The sequence below is a fragment of the Choristoneura fumiferana genome, chromosome 23 (assembly GCF_025370935.1).
Source record: "Choristoneura fumiferana chromosome 23, NRCan_CFum_1, whole genome shotgun sequence".
NCBI classification, from domain to species: Eukaryota; Metazoa; Arthropoda; class Insecta; order Lepidoptera; family Tortricidae; genus Choristoneura; species Choristoneura fumiferana.
Window position 1 is genome coordinate 13019423 of NC_133494.1, and position 14272 is coordinate 13033694.

General features: G+C 38.6%; 1 long non-coding RNA gene across 1 annotated transcript; it reads left to right on the forward strand.

The window, feature by feature from the left end:
• Window positions 1-9512: 9512 nt before the first annotated feature.
• LOC141440715 (uncharacterized) lies at window positions 9513-12209 on the forward strand. The gene is made up of 2 exons (XR_012452732.1): window positions 9513-11038; window positions 11168-12209. It is a non-coding gene; the product is annotated as an uncharacterized lncRNA (long non-coding RNA).
• The last annotated feature ends 2063 nt before the right edge of the window (window positions 12210-14272 follow it).

Genomic DNA, 14272 nt, shown 5'->3' on the forward strand with positions numbered 1-14272 from the left:
TCTTCACGCCGAAACACAACAGTGCAAGCACTGCTGCTTCACGGCAGGATTAGCGAGCAAGATAGTGGTAGCTTCCACTATTTTTTTTACTCTTAAGCTCACTCTTTGTCGGACCCTAACTGGTTACTCCTCTCATCTACTCAAAGGTTAGAGGTCAAAGGTAGAGATCCCTTAAAGGGACGAGTCCGCCTTTGTACAAGTATCTCAAAGTTTGTCAATTGTGTTTTGTTACTTTTCTTTTGTACAATAAAAAGGTAACTAATAAAAAGTTTACATACATACACATAATTCTAAGTTACACTCTTGATAGAAATGATGTACTCGTCAGTTGAGAATTTGTGTCTTATTCGGGACCTTCGTGACGACTTTCATGTAAAAACGATCATCATCTTTATCATCATCATCATCATATCAGCCGTAGGACGGCCACTGTTGAAAGGCCTCCCCAATGGACCCCCAGGTGCTTCGGTTGTAAGTGGCCTGCATCCACTTTGAGCCCGCGGCTTAACCAGGTCATCCGTCCATCTCGTAGGTAGACGTCCTACGCTGTGCTTGCCGATCCGCGTTCTCCGTTAGAGAACTTTTCGGCCCCAACGGCCGCGGTTCTTCTGCTGTAGAGAAACCCCGAGCATAGCTCTTTCCATAGCTCAAAAAATCTTTACTTTTTTTCAGTCTATATAAAATAAATATTTTGTAGATTAGGTACTATGTTTGGTAACTTACTTGTTGTTTGTTCTTGCTTTTTAAATGGTAATCGGTCAATCACTCCAGACAGACGTAACCTAACCTAACAATAATTACATTAGATAACGTACATATAACGGGCCGCATACGTCAATACAACTACCATCGACCCATACATTTCACTCGTTCGTATAACCATTGACCAAGGTCTATTTTGGCTCAACTTAACTGCAGTATGACAAGTGCATATTAATTGGTAATAAAAATGGATTGGAAATGGTCAACGACTGTAGTTTAGATACAGACCAATAAAATGTTACTTGTCTCTGTGAGTGCTCGTATGTGAATAGGTAGATACGTAGGTAGCGTGCTTTTGAGCTAGACAATTTGGGCTGAAATGCGTTAGTCCAGTATTTCATCATCATCATTATCATCATCATATCGATCGTAGGATGTCCACTGTTAGACATATGCCTCCCCAATGGACCTCCAGTTGCTTCGGTTGGAAGTGGCTTGCATATGTCGGCGGCCGATCGTAAAATCCACCACATCACGAAATTCCTAGGCATATCATTAAATGGCGCCATTTCATGATATGCCTAAAAGTTGGCCAGGCATATCATGATGTGCCTGAGAAACAATACGGCAGATCGATTAGAGAAACGCATTCGTCGATATTCCTAGCTTTATACCGGGCACATCGAGTTAAGCCGATAAAAAGGAAAAATTAGGTACGACGAGCGAAGCGAGGAGTGGTTAGTAGGAATTCTGACCACAACGCACGAGCCGAGAGAGCGAAGCGAGCGTGCTGCGACCGCGGCCGGCGAAGTGCCAGAACCGATATGGCGGCATTTCATGATATGCCTAGGAATTTCATGATCTGCCTAAACTAGCCAAATTATAGCGGCGTTTCATGATATGCCTAGGAATTTCATGATATGCCTAAACGTCACTAGGCAAATCGTTAAACAGTGAGTTTTGAACGATATGGCGGATATCTCTTAGCCAATTCATGAAATGGCGCCATTTCACGATATGCCTAAGAATTTCGTGATCTGATGGATTTTTACGATCGGCCGCCGACACATACACCGTGAACCCGCGGGTTTAACCAGTCATCCGTCTATCTCAATTGTAGATGTCCTACGCTGCGCTTGCCTATTCGCGATCTCCATTCGTGGACTTTTTAGGCTCAACGGCCATCTCTTCTCCGTACTATTATATAGGTTTGGCCTGTCCATGCCACTTCAACGAGCTAATCCACTCGGCTATGTCGTAGGCTAGAAAATTAATACAGAAACCGAAAACATCTTTTACTTTTATCGGCTAGTGTAAAATTTTGACAAGTACAGTCGTTAACATTAACATATGCCACAGCGGAGCGTGCAAAAATATCTGGCACGTCCTAGCGGCCCCTTGTTGTGTAAGATATTGATGCTGCTGACTGTACTCAAACAAAAAAACGCATTCACTTTCGTATTTGTAATTCAGTTAGTATGAGTAAAAGTACTGCGATGGTTAACGATCTTGAACGTCATTTAGATACAGAGATACATAATTCCCTGTATCAAGGAGACAGTAAGTCATTTTAGTATAGTGGTCTGTTTTGTACGTCCACTAGGTTGCTATTGTCGTAAAATATTGTGTAACAGCTGTAAAATGCATGAGCAATGGCTTCTTGGCTAGACGTCTAGACTAGACTGTCTTAGACTGGTTTTAAAACCCACAGAAGTAACGTCAGCCTCATACATCCGTTTAAAGCTTAATCTAAAATGTTCTAGAAATTTAAGTCGGTACAGTCAAGGGCAAAGATATCGACACGGCCAAAGTTACAAAAATATATATACGACTTTATGCACTTAACATTAACGCCGTGTATACATATTTTTGCAACTTTGGCCGTGACGATATCTTTGCCCTTGACTGTACTAATGCTGCTAGTGGAAAATGGTTAACTCATGAGTTTTTAATTAAAAGCTTTTTCTCATTATGAATTTTTCTACATTAAGTAAGTCTCAAGAGGATATGGCGAGACGACCTGAGTACTTTTCAGCTCGATTGGATCGAAGGTGCATGCTCAGGATAGGGAGGAGTGGTGGAGAAAAGGGGAGGCCTATGCCCAGCAGTGGGGCTCATTATAAGGACTACATTAAAAATATAGGTTAGTCTAGACTTAGAAAAACATTGTGTATTGAAGACTTTTTTTAATGGCGTCTAACTAAATAATAATATTGCAATTATGCCTGAACTGACGACATCGCCAAAAAGCCGTGGTGACCTAGTGGTTTGACCTATCGCCTCTCAAGCAGAGGTTCGTGGGTTCAAACACCGGCCCGCACCTCTGACTTTTTCGAAATTGATGTGTGAAATTACATTTGAAATTTACCATGAGCTTTACGGTGAAGGAAAACATCATGAGGAAACCTGCACAATCCTGCGAAGCGAAGCGATTAAATGGTGTGGTGTGAAGTTCCGCCGCACAGGCCCCGCGTGGGAACTACGGCCCAAGCTCTCTCATTCTGAGAGGAGGCCTGTGCCCAGCAGTGGGACGTAAATAAGCTGGGATGATGATGATGATGACATCGCGAGAGTTGCGGACCACCGTCTCACTGCTGGGCACAGGCCTCCTCTCAGAACAAGAGGGCTTGGGCCATAGTTCCCACGCGGCCCCAGTGCGGATTGGGAACTTCACACACACACCATTGAATTGCTTCGCAGGTTTGTGCAGGTTTCCTCATGATGTTTTCCTTCACCGCAAAGCTCGTGGTAAATTTCAAATGTAATCCCGCACGTGAATTGCGAAAAACTCACGAGGTGCAAGCCGGGGTTTGAACCCACGACCCTCTGCTTGAGAGGCGATAGGTCAAACCACTAGGCCACCACGGCTTACTAGGCCACCACGGCTTTTTAAAAGTTACTAATTTAATTTTCCCTGAGAATAAAAGGTAATTTTCACGAGACTTTCAGTTTTATTATAAGTTCATTGCTCTTCTATCTTATCCCACATAAGAATAGTTTTTAACAAGAAGTTGCATTGTAAGACATAATAGTGCGATTGTGCTAACAATTGCGCAGAAACGCAGCGGCAATAAGAACAATACTAAGCAATAATTACTGAGACGTGAAAGTGCAGCTTTTCGCGACACAAACGAAACACAGCTTTGTTAAATGAAGATGGTGCACAGCGTTGAAAAACAAAACATCACTATTTACTTATGACGTCATTTATTTTTGCTCTAACTATTTTCCGACATTTTGATGCGACGGTTAGTATATTATGAATACAGAGTGAATGTTCTGTATTTTATGGTCATTCAAGCGATTGGATTCAGATTATCACGTCGTACATTGTCACTACGTATATTACAGCGCTCGCAATATTTTGTACGCCCTGATAATGCGCGACCATGATATTGTACGGCATGATAATCGGAAACAATAATGCTTCGGATTAGCACATCGTACATTATAGCGCGTACATTACGAGTTGTACATTATTGGTTCCCATTAACCCTGTAGGTAAGCACCTACACTTACAAAACAGCACTCGTGTAGAGCCAAAAGTCTCATTACTTACAATTGACGTCACTTATTAGATACGACATAAATTCTAACAGAGCAAATTACAGAAGATTGTAGTGACGTGACGTTTGATGAAAGTGATCTTTCTGTCATTGTTCGCGTCTATGCCGGCGCCGGGGCACGTAGAGGCGATATTGTAAACAAAACGAACCGCAAACAAACGTGCGCAGGCGCAGAGTTGAGAACCGCGTAGATATTACGAAGGGATAATTAGGTACGTATTTTTTTTTTATTCTTATTTTAACTACAATGGTGTCGAACTTAGTATGCCTATGGCCACAGAATAAATAAACACAGAAATGACACTCGTGTTTGCCGCTATATTCAGCTACAAGCCGGCTCACCGCTGACGATGGTGTTAGTAAGGCACAGAGTACACTTTCGGGTATAGTTCCGAGTGACAGCTGCCAAAAGAGAATAGAATCACTACATGTCTCACACAGTCTGGCCCCTATATCACAAAAGTTACAATTGCTACTAATTGTCACTTTTTTGTATGAGAAACTCAACAATAAATTTATGTAAAATTGTAGCACTTGTAATTTTAATATTACTTAAGTTTGATATTGAATTTAACGGACGTGGGGGCGGGAGTGGGTTGTGCCATCGTCGTGAACGCACTCACTTATGAAAAAGATCTCCCGTAAAGATCGAAACTAGTCAGACCCTTCCTGGTTTATAATCGTGGATTGAACTAGCAGCTTTTGTGTTATAGGAGAATAACTCCAATTTAACGCTGAAACTCGCCGAATGCCGAAATCAAAACGGGAGGTCAATCGCAAAAAATGGTGAGGTAGGTAGGCTGATAGAAAATTTTCAGTTACCTACTTAGACACGTCTTCCTTTTTATATCCTTGCTTGTGGAATCCGTGCATTGAATTCTAAATTAATTTAAAAATAATACGATGTTCTTTCTATTAAATAAAGTTTTGTAGTACTAGGCGATTTCGCGCTCTACGCGACCCGTGCGGAAAGTGAGAGTAATAGGATGCGCCGGCGCATGAATGGAGCGCTGATTAACAAGTGATTATACATGCACGGGTCAGCGCGATCACAACACTCGAGTACTTTCTTGTGCACAATGCTAGTCTAGAAAAGGACGTAGGCCATTTATCACGCTGTTAATCCATATTAACTATACAACGAATAGAAATGTCATGTATTTGTCGCTCTATTACAGTGTGTCGTTTGCAATATATTCATTAATAATGTTTTGTCATTGGGGATATACATATTTATATGATCACAAAAACCTCAGAACAGAATACAGAATCGGTCAAGTGCGTGTCGAGCCACGCGCAGCTAAGAAAAAAAAAACATCCACACTACGAGTAGGGGACTCCTCCCCTTCACTTTTTTCTCCAAAATTTTACTTAACTATTTGTCACTGTGGTTAACATATTGCAAAATTACCTACAGCTTTCTAGCAGTGGCAGTCTCTAAGCTAACCCGCAGACGGACTGACGGACGTGACAGGACTATAAAGGTTTCCTGTAGTACTACGGGACCCTAATAAATTAAAACTAAAAATGAAATCACGCGGATACAAGAGAAGAGACGACCCACAACAATTCGATGTGGCGCAAGGCCCAAGTGGTAGAGGGCTGACGTCAAAAAACAAAATGGGTCAACAAATATCATAATATCGTGTTTGGATTCGCTTCGATCAGTATTTGATTCTACATACAATGCAATGGTGGCAACAGGATGAGCTGATGCTGCAGCCAGGATATCCAGCACACTAGTACACTCTATAAAAAATAATAGCACATATTTTGTAGCTTATGTACTCGTAAAGTACGAGAAAGTATGTGTGTAATCATAAACATAATCATGGTAATAAAGTGAATGACATTTTAATTTGATAAACTTGAAAAAGTAGATGTAATGAGTGTTTATTTATGCACAAAGACAATTAAGGCATAAGACAATAATCAGGATTATAAAAATAATTAAGCATGCATACATTTGCAAGTAATGCGCTAAATTATATTCAACTTGAATCCTTTGTAAATAATTTTGCACTTTAAAGCTGAAGTAATAAAAACTTTAGTTAAAAATGAGACAAGATTTGTAATTTAAACTTATATTAAATTAATCGTAATTAAATGATGTAACAACTAGAAATCGTAGGTAACATTAAGACGTAAAAGACGAAAAACAAAAATGCTGTTAATCAAGTCGATTAAATGAGTGTAGTTTAAACAACCATTTATTTGATGACTTTTTTAACAAAATACAAGGAAAAATAAAATATTTGACATCTATTTAATCGCAAGAATACTTTATTATTTTATTTATTACCTTCGCATGAACATGTATTAGGTTAGGTACTTATGCGAAATAAAGATTTGTTAATTTTATTTTGATGATGTTTTTTTTTTAAATGTTTTTAAGTAAGTACCCACTCTTAAAATTCTGAATATTTACACGCCGCAATAGCGACAGAATATTATGTGATACCACTTGTTGTTATAATATCTACTGTATTCTTATTCTGAGAATAACTTTTTTTATTAACATTTTTGATCTTCTTAAAAAGCAATAATTTCTCGTTTCTTTTTTTTAAACGACCATTAAATAACGGTAATAGTGTGTAATAGCTTGCTGGGCGGACAGATGGGCAATTTAAAGCGTACAGCCAAACAAAATGAGTCAACTATGTATGAATGGGCCAGCTGAACCACTTTCACTATTCGACGTTACGTTTATTCTATTTAATTACGGATTTTACGGTTAAGTGCAGGTGAGGGAGTAACCCAATGACATATCATTAATAGGTTAGTAAAAATAGTAAATGGTTTTTAATTCGTTTCAAATGCTGTTCTGTTAGTTCACGCAAGCAGTGCCACGGTTAAAAGCTTGTTTTAACGTTCTTGGACAGTTTATCAGAATATTGCCACAAAAAAAAAGTTTTGTGTATTTATTGTGTTTGTGTGTCTTGGCTTAGGCTTTTTTTTATTTATTTATTTATATATTCAAATTACAACTTAGGTACTATACATTATATATTCTAAAAAATTGAATTGAATTGAAATTGGCTTTGGGCTTTGAATTCTAAAGTATAAGTATGTTAATTTGTTACGCTTTTTTACGCTCAAAGTGCTCAAACAATTGTGATTAAATTTTGTACCTATGGAGATACGTATACCTATTTGAAATCTTGAGAAGGCCATTATATAAGTATAATAGTTTTTGCCCCGGAAAATTGTATACTTAGCTTCCGTAGTCGCGCCATAAATGAATTCTTCATAGACAGAGTTAACAGAGGCAAAAGCTATTTAGTATGAAGTTAATTTGAAAAAGACAGGATAGTTTTTATCGCGGAAAATTGCATAGTTCCCGCAGACGCGTGATAAACGGATAATTCGTACCTATAAAGAGACGCGAGCAGGAGCTAGTATAAATATATATGGTTTAAAGCTGCAGGGACTGGTAACGGTATTCTGTCACGAACGTTATTAATGAAGTTCCACTTCATATTTAAGAAAACCAATTCACCACAACAAAAAGAAAGTTCCATTTACGACTACGAAACGCTATAAAACGATTATTTTATTCTCAGCAACACAAAGGTTTATGAAAGATGCATGAAGTGAAATATAACTGCGAATTTATGTAACATGTAAACAGTAAATGCGTTTTTAAATTTAAAATTAAGGCGAAAAGGGCCCTTTAAGCCCAAGAGGGTTAAAGTTTGCAATCTTTTATTATTTAGCTTGTCCTGTTTCTTTTTATTTATTGACTTGGGTCAAATCTCGGAAGCGAAATTTGATCCAATTCGTGTGATCAATTTGACTTGAAATTTGGCGTAGATCTGGTGGCAGAGGCATCTTGTTAGTCCGGCCGGGATTGTCCCTTCAGGACGGAACTCCTCAACGGTTAATGGCATCGCCTTCAAATTTGGTAAGGAAATGTAGTTTGGATCAGTATTCCGCAAACTTTTGTGTTTAAGGCACATCTAGGAAAAATAAATTTTTTGGAGGTATACCGTAAATGAAACATCGGTTTTTAAGTAATTTTCTTCTGTCAGTCTATTTAGCTTTACCTTCTTCTTCTTTTTCTCATTCTTCTCCTATCGGAGGTTGGACAACATCATGGTGATTCTGATTTTGTAGGCCGCTGCTCTAAACAAGGACGCGGTACTGCAGTTGAACCAGTCTCGTAAATTCTTCAGCCACAAGTGTCTTCTCCTACCCACGCTTCTCTTTCCGGCAATCTTCCCCTGGATATTAGCTTTATAAGATAACCTTATTTTTCCGAGGGACACCAACCAATGACCACGGTAGGTACCCCAGTTGTGTCGCGGCACACACTGCGGAAGACTGATTTAGATGACAATGCAAGTACAGTCAACAAAAACAGGCTGCTTGCTGCTGACAGAAAGTACTGTCAGCAAAAGAAGTTGTATAACAAATACAGGTGGTAACCTGACCAAAAGAGCAGCGTTATAAGTATGACCGCTATGTATGTCTGCCGGACCGTAGCTTGCTCCCGATAGCCTAAGCGGCTTTGCTATTATGTAAATGTTTTTTAGCGATGGTTCTGAGACATGTTTCATCAAAATCGGTTCAGCCGTTTTTGAAATATTGAACTTTTAAAGTCACGCGCGTTGATCCGAGTACCTAAGCTCTTAAGAAGTTACAGAGCCCACAAGTGTGGAGTTAGGCGCGTCGGACTATTTTTGTTTTAGCTATCGCTTAGAGGACGACGGAGTACCGCAGCGATGACAGCGGTCTATGGACAATGTTTAAGAAAAGACGAGCTTTGATGACAAAAAAAGCGCATGAAAAGTGAAGCAAGGTAAATGTATCGATTTTTGAGGAAAGCAACTGTGAGTTATTTTATTTTTTCCTCTATCCCAGTGTTTAATAGAATTTGCGGGCAGATAAATTTTATTACGGAGAAGAAAGAAGATGGCGGAAAAATTCGCAGGATATTCGGATGTAACGATTTTATCCACCAATTTGAAACTATTGCGATCATAAAGAATTGGTCCGCAGATCAGAAGCGAGTAGCGATCGCACTCTACTTAGTTTACCTGCGTTGTCCTGGTACAAGGCCAATTTCACGACGTTGGAGTCGTATGATTTAATAAAGAAGGATTAGTAGAACAATTCCCGTCGCAAGAAGACTATGCACAGTCTTTTTTATAGAAAGCAGGAGCCGAAAGAACCGCTACTATCATTTTATTATGAGCTAGAAAAGTTAGCTTTAAAGCAGGAATCACTGAGACAGCAGATTTATCAAGCATTTTATTAAGTCTATTAATTCGCAATGGCAATTACATTTAGCGTCTATATTGTTCGCGTCAAAGGAGGAGCTAAGAAAAACGATTCTGCAATTGTGTGATGTATTTAATACAGAATTACACATGAAAACACATAAAGTAGAACTGCCGATTAATATTTCAAAAGATTATCAACACTCGTGGGAGCAAGGAGATGCTCCACCTCTTCGATTCACGCCGCGTTCGGAGTATGACACGTCCCAAACGCCGCCAACAATGGTATTTCCGCAAGTAATACACCAGGGAACATCACGTGTGCCATATGGAAGGTATAATTTGAGGCCGCGGCAGCTACAGCCGGTGCCGCAGCAGCATCAGGGGGATCGAGGCAATAATGATGGTTTCCAAATTAATACGATTTTTCCTAGTGAATTTCCCGATGTTTGTACTGTTGAGAAAAATAGTCTGAACACGTTTGTGCCCGTAGAGCTCGATGGTAGGATTTGCAAGGCTCTTGTAGATAGTGGTGCCAATGTGTCACTGATATCTGTTTCCCTTGCAGAGGAGATTGATTTGAAATATGAGCACAGGCTCAGCGATCCTTTGCGCGTAGCAGGAGGCTCTATGATACAGCCTATAGGAATTGTAAATACATATATTTTGATAGATAATTATTATTGTACAATTAGACTGTTAGTAATAAATGATCGCACAAATTTTTGCATTCTAGGGCAAGATTTTTTGACTGCAAATAATGCAATGATTGATTTTAGTAGTCATACTTTGACTTTGAATAAAAAAATCCGTGTCAATTTTATTCGAAAATTGAGTGACACAAAAGACTTTTCATTTTTGACTGAAAAGGTTTGTGCAAATGATGTTGCCATGAAAGAGGTTGAGTGCGAGCAAATTAACTCCTTGACCGTGGAAAAAAAAGCGCGATCGGTAAAAAAATTGTTAGGGTTCCGTGCTTTAAATTATTTTGCTTCAGGTTCGAGTGAAGGAAAGTTGGAGAAGTCGAAGTCAATTGGGAAAGCGTCGAGGATCGATAGAAAGATGGAGCAAAAGGATGGCGAAAAAGGCGAGTTGAGCTCGAAGCCTGAAAGGGTACGAAAGTCGGAAAATTTGCAGATTTGTTCGGCAGGTCTGATGAAGGAGCGAGAGGAACCTTCTGGTTGTTATGTAAGAGTGGCAATGCGACGACGTGAGAACGGAAACGGACCTGATAGATTCCATAGAAAAGGTAATAAAAAGTCACGTCATTGTCTAATTTATGTTAATAAAAGGTTTTTCCCACAGCAAGGATCGCTAACTGAACGAAACATAAAATTTAAAAACGTTCATTTAGGAGTGAAAGGGACGGAAAGTGATGGCTGTCTCAAGCCGAATGAACTTTATGGTTTGACTGAAAACTTTTTACAAGTTCACCCGAGAAGTTCTGTGTCAGCGGTTAGAAAAAAATTGACACGTCCAATGATTGACAACGTCATTCAAATGTAAACATTGTAAATTTAGTTTTTCGATTGTATTTTATAATATTAGGTAATTGAATTGGAAGTTTTTTTGAGTAGGTAGGAAATTAATGATATAATGAAATGTATGACTAATGTGTGTTGTAATATTATTATGTGACTAATATATGTTTTTTTTTGTGTGTTTTCATATTGGGAGATCAATTAATTAAATGCAGAAATGAGATGGCAATCTGCAGCAGCCATGCAGTGGCTGATGAAAACTGATGGCAGCTCCCAGCTGCTCTTGTCAAAACTGATGTCTGACGACATCGCTGGAAAATCAAACAGATAACTTTTATTTACATAGTGAACTTAGTATAATTGTTTACATATTCAACTTCACGAATATGAGATTGCCTGTTCATACATCTCCCAATGTGAACTGTAATCATATATGATGTGAATTTCTATATATAAAGAATGAGTAGTTTTAGTCTATCTCAGCATGTGGGAGTACTTCATACCTTCATGTGTTCAATATGCCCAGAAATATGTGGTGTTAATTGATGGTGTATTTAATGATTGATTTTCTGTGCCTTTCAATAGTTTTCAAGCAACAGAAGTTCACACAGCCAACTGGGATCGCCGATGAAGCTTGCCCAGGGGTCCACACTTGGATCCATGGCTGTGAAATAATAAAAAGATGGAAACCCAGCGGCTATTGCTGTCGTTGTGGAACGGCAACTCCGCTAGGGGGTGCTGAGGAACCTTCATCACCTGATGAAGGATGATGGGCATGAAGCAAGAATGACGTGTCGGGTTGCACAGGCAATGTCACACGTCTTTAGTAGCTAGGCTTTTTACTGAAAAGGCGCCGTACCTTTTTTGTTTCGGGGTTTTTGGGCGGCGAAGCCCCATCCTTCATTTGAAAATTTTGAAATATATAAACCTATTTATGATTGTAAGACTAGAATTTCATGAAAAGGATGTGACTAGTCTTTAGCAAAGACCCTTTTCTGTCTGTAATGTCCCCGTTAGGTAGGGCCGTAGATTAGGTCCCCACCTCTGTGAGGAAGGAGGGATATGTAGGAACTAGGCTGTATACCGCTGGCAGGTGGTAAAACTGACCACTTGGCAGGTTAGATTGACAGCGGGTATTACATGCCGGAGCGCAGATTGCTCCCGATAGCCTAAGCGGCTGGTGCTATGCTATGTAAATGTATTTTTAAGTTCTGAAATAAATCCAAATGATTGAAGAAGTTGTTTATTTTGAACTGAGTTTAAAGTCACGCGCGTTGATCCCCAGTACCTAAGCTCTTACCTAGTTACAGTCCCCACAGTACTGTAGCAAAATAAGTTATAAAATGTCATTTAACAAATACTATTTCTTAACCCCCGACGCAAAGAGGGGCGTTATAAGTATGACCGCTATGTGTGTCTGTCTGTGGCACCGTAGCTGTTAAACGGGGGGACCGATTTGAATGCGGTTTTTTTTATTTGAAAGCAGGTTTTCTAGCGATGGTTTTTAGACATGTTTCATCAAAATCGGTTCAGCCGTTTTTGAAATATTGAACTTTTTAAAGAAATACGTTTTTTTGCACTTGACAGAAATTGACCGAGACCGATTGAAGGGCGACAAAAAAATGTAAAGAGCTTTGAATATTCAATTGTATATTTAAATGGAGTCGGACGATTAATGTTTTTCATGGATGTTTAGAAACCGGCCCGGTCGAGAAATAGTCTCTAACAATGACAACAATGCCAATATTTCCGAATCATTACCGGCCTAGATGTAACTAGGGTCGTTCTATTCTCGACTGAAGAGATTAAATATGAATTCTAAGATTAAAATTGCAGTCGTGTATTTTTTACTACAATAACTATTTGGTAGGTACTAGTATTTTAAATGTTTAGCTTAATTAAATTTCTAACGAAATCTGTTTTAAATCATTTTTACTAACTTATTTACAGACAATTATTTCATTAAGAGTGCGGTTGATCTGGAAACGTTAATTATACCTACTAGTGTTTACCTTCGGCTTTACGCGTAAACCATTACAACCAGCAGTTGTATAAGTTGATAATTAAGAATATATAATAGTGTTTGATAACTAAAAAAATCAAGTTAAAAAAGGGAGACAGTCCCAGCAGATTGTTGTCAGCAACTCAATCCTTTTTTCGTAAGTTGTATCAGCTTTTTGTTTTTAACCCCCGACGCAAGAAGAGGGGTGTTATAAGTTGACTGGTTTGTGTGTGTGTGTGTGTGTGTGTGTATGTGTGTGTGTGTGTGTGTCTGTCTGTGGCACCGTAGCTCTGAAACGGGTAGACCGATTTGAATGTGTTTTCTATTTATTTGAAATCAGGTTTTCTAGCGATGGTTCTTAGACATGTTTCATTAAAATTGGTTTAGCCGTTTTTGAGATATTGAACTTTGAAGTGACAAAGTCGGGGGTTTCCCAACTTTATGTTGGTTGGTGTAGGTTTCATTTATTACAGTAGAAATACGCAAGACCCAATCGCTGCACGTACTAGCATCTATTCATCTTCTGTGCAGGATGCAAATTCACCACCTCGGTCACATATTCCATTCCCACGGATACGTATAAAGGGTACGTCCCCCCGGCAAAATCATTTTTTCAAACCACTATCGAGTCATTTTAATGATGCCTTTGCTTTCTTGTTTACTTTGTACGTTTATCTATGTCTTTGTATGTCTTTTTAAGGGTGGGTGCTTTGGACAAGGGATGAATAATGTTTTATCTATAATTGTCTAGTTGTTCTTTTTACCGTTACATCTCGTTTTGGTCTATTTGGAAGTTTACTTGAGCGGAAGAAAGCCGGTTTCTCATATGTTAAGTCAATTATTACTCTTATTTTTAAAAGTTTTATTAAACTTTCAAAGACTGTTTGCTTGTTAGTATGTTAAGGTGTTGCAAGTTTAATTTTACTTACTTTCATTGATCGGATTGATTTGAAATTTGGTATAAATGAAAGCCTATAGTCAACAAAAAAATGTGATATGAAAAGAAAAATATATTACATGTCGTTCAATTTTATTTTTATCATTTTTCAGCCTAAACAAGAAGAGAAGATAGAGATCGTCGTCAGTTCAGTAAAGCTTTGTTATTAGACTATTTTACTTAAACTTTCCTCAAATTATCTAGTTATTTGATTATGTTTTATGACAAACGTTAGCTGAAGAACAAGTTAATTACTATTTAGGTAAATAACTGTTAGTGCAACGCTACTTAATTTCCCAGTTTATTTGTTAATGACTAGACATATTCCTATGAAATTCTAAGTTAAATTTGTTCGTAATATA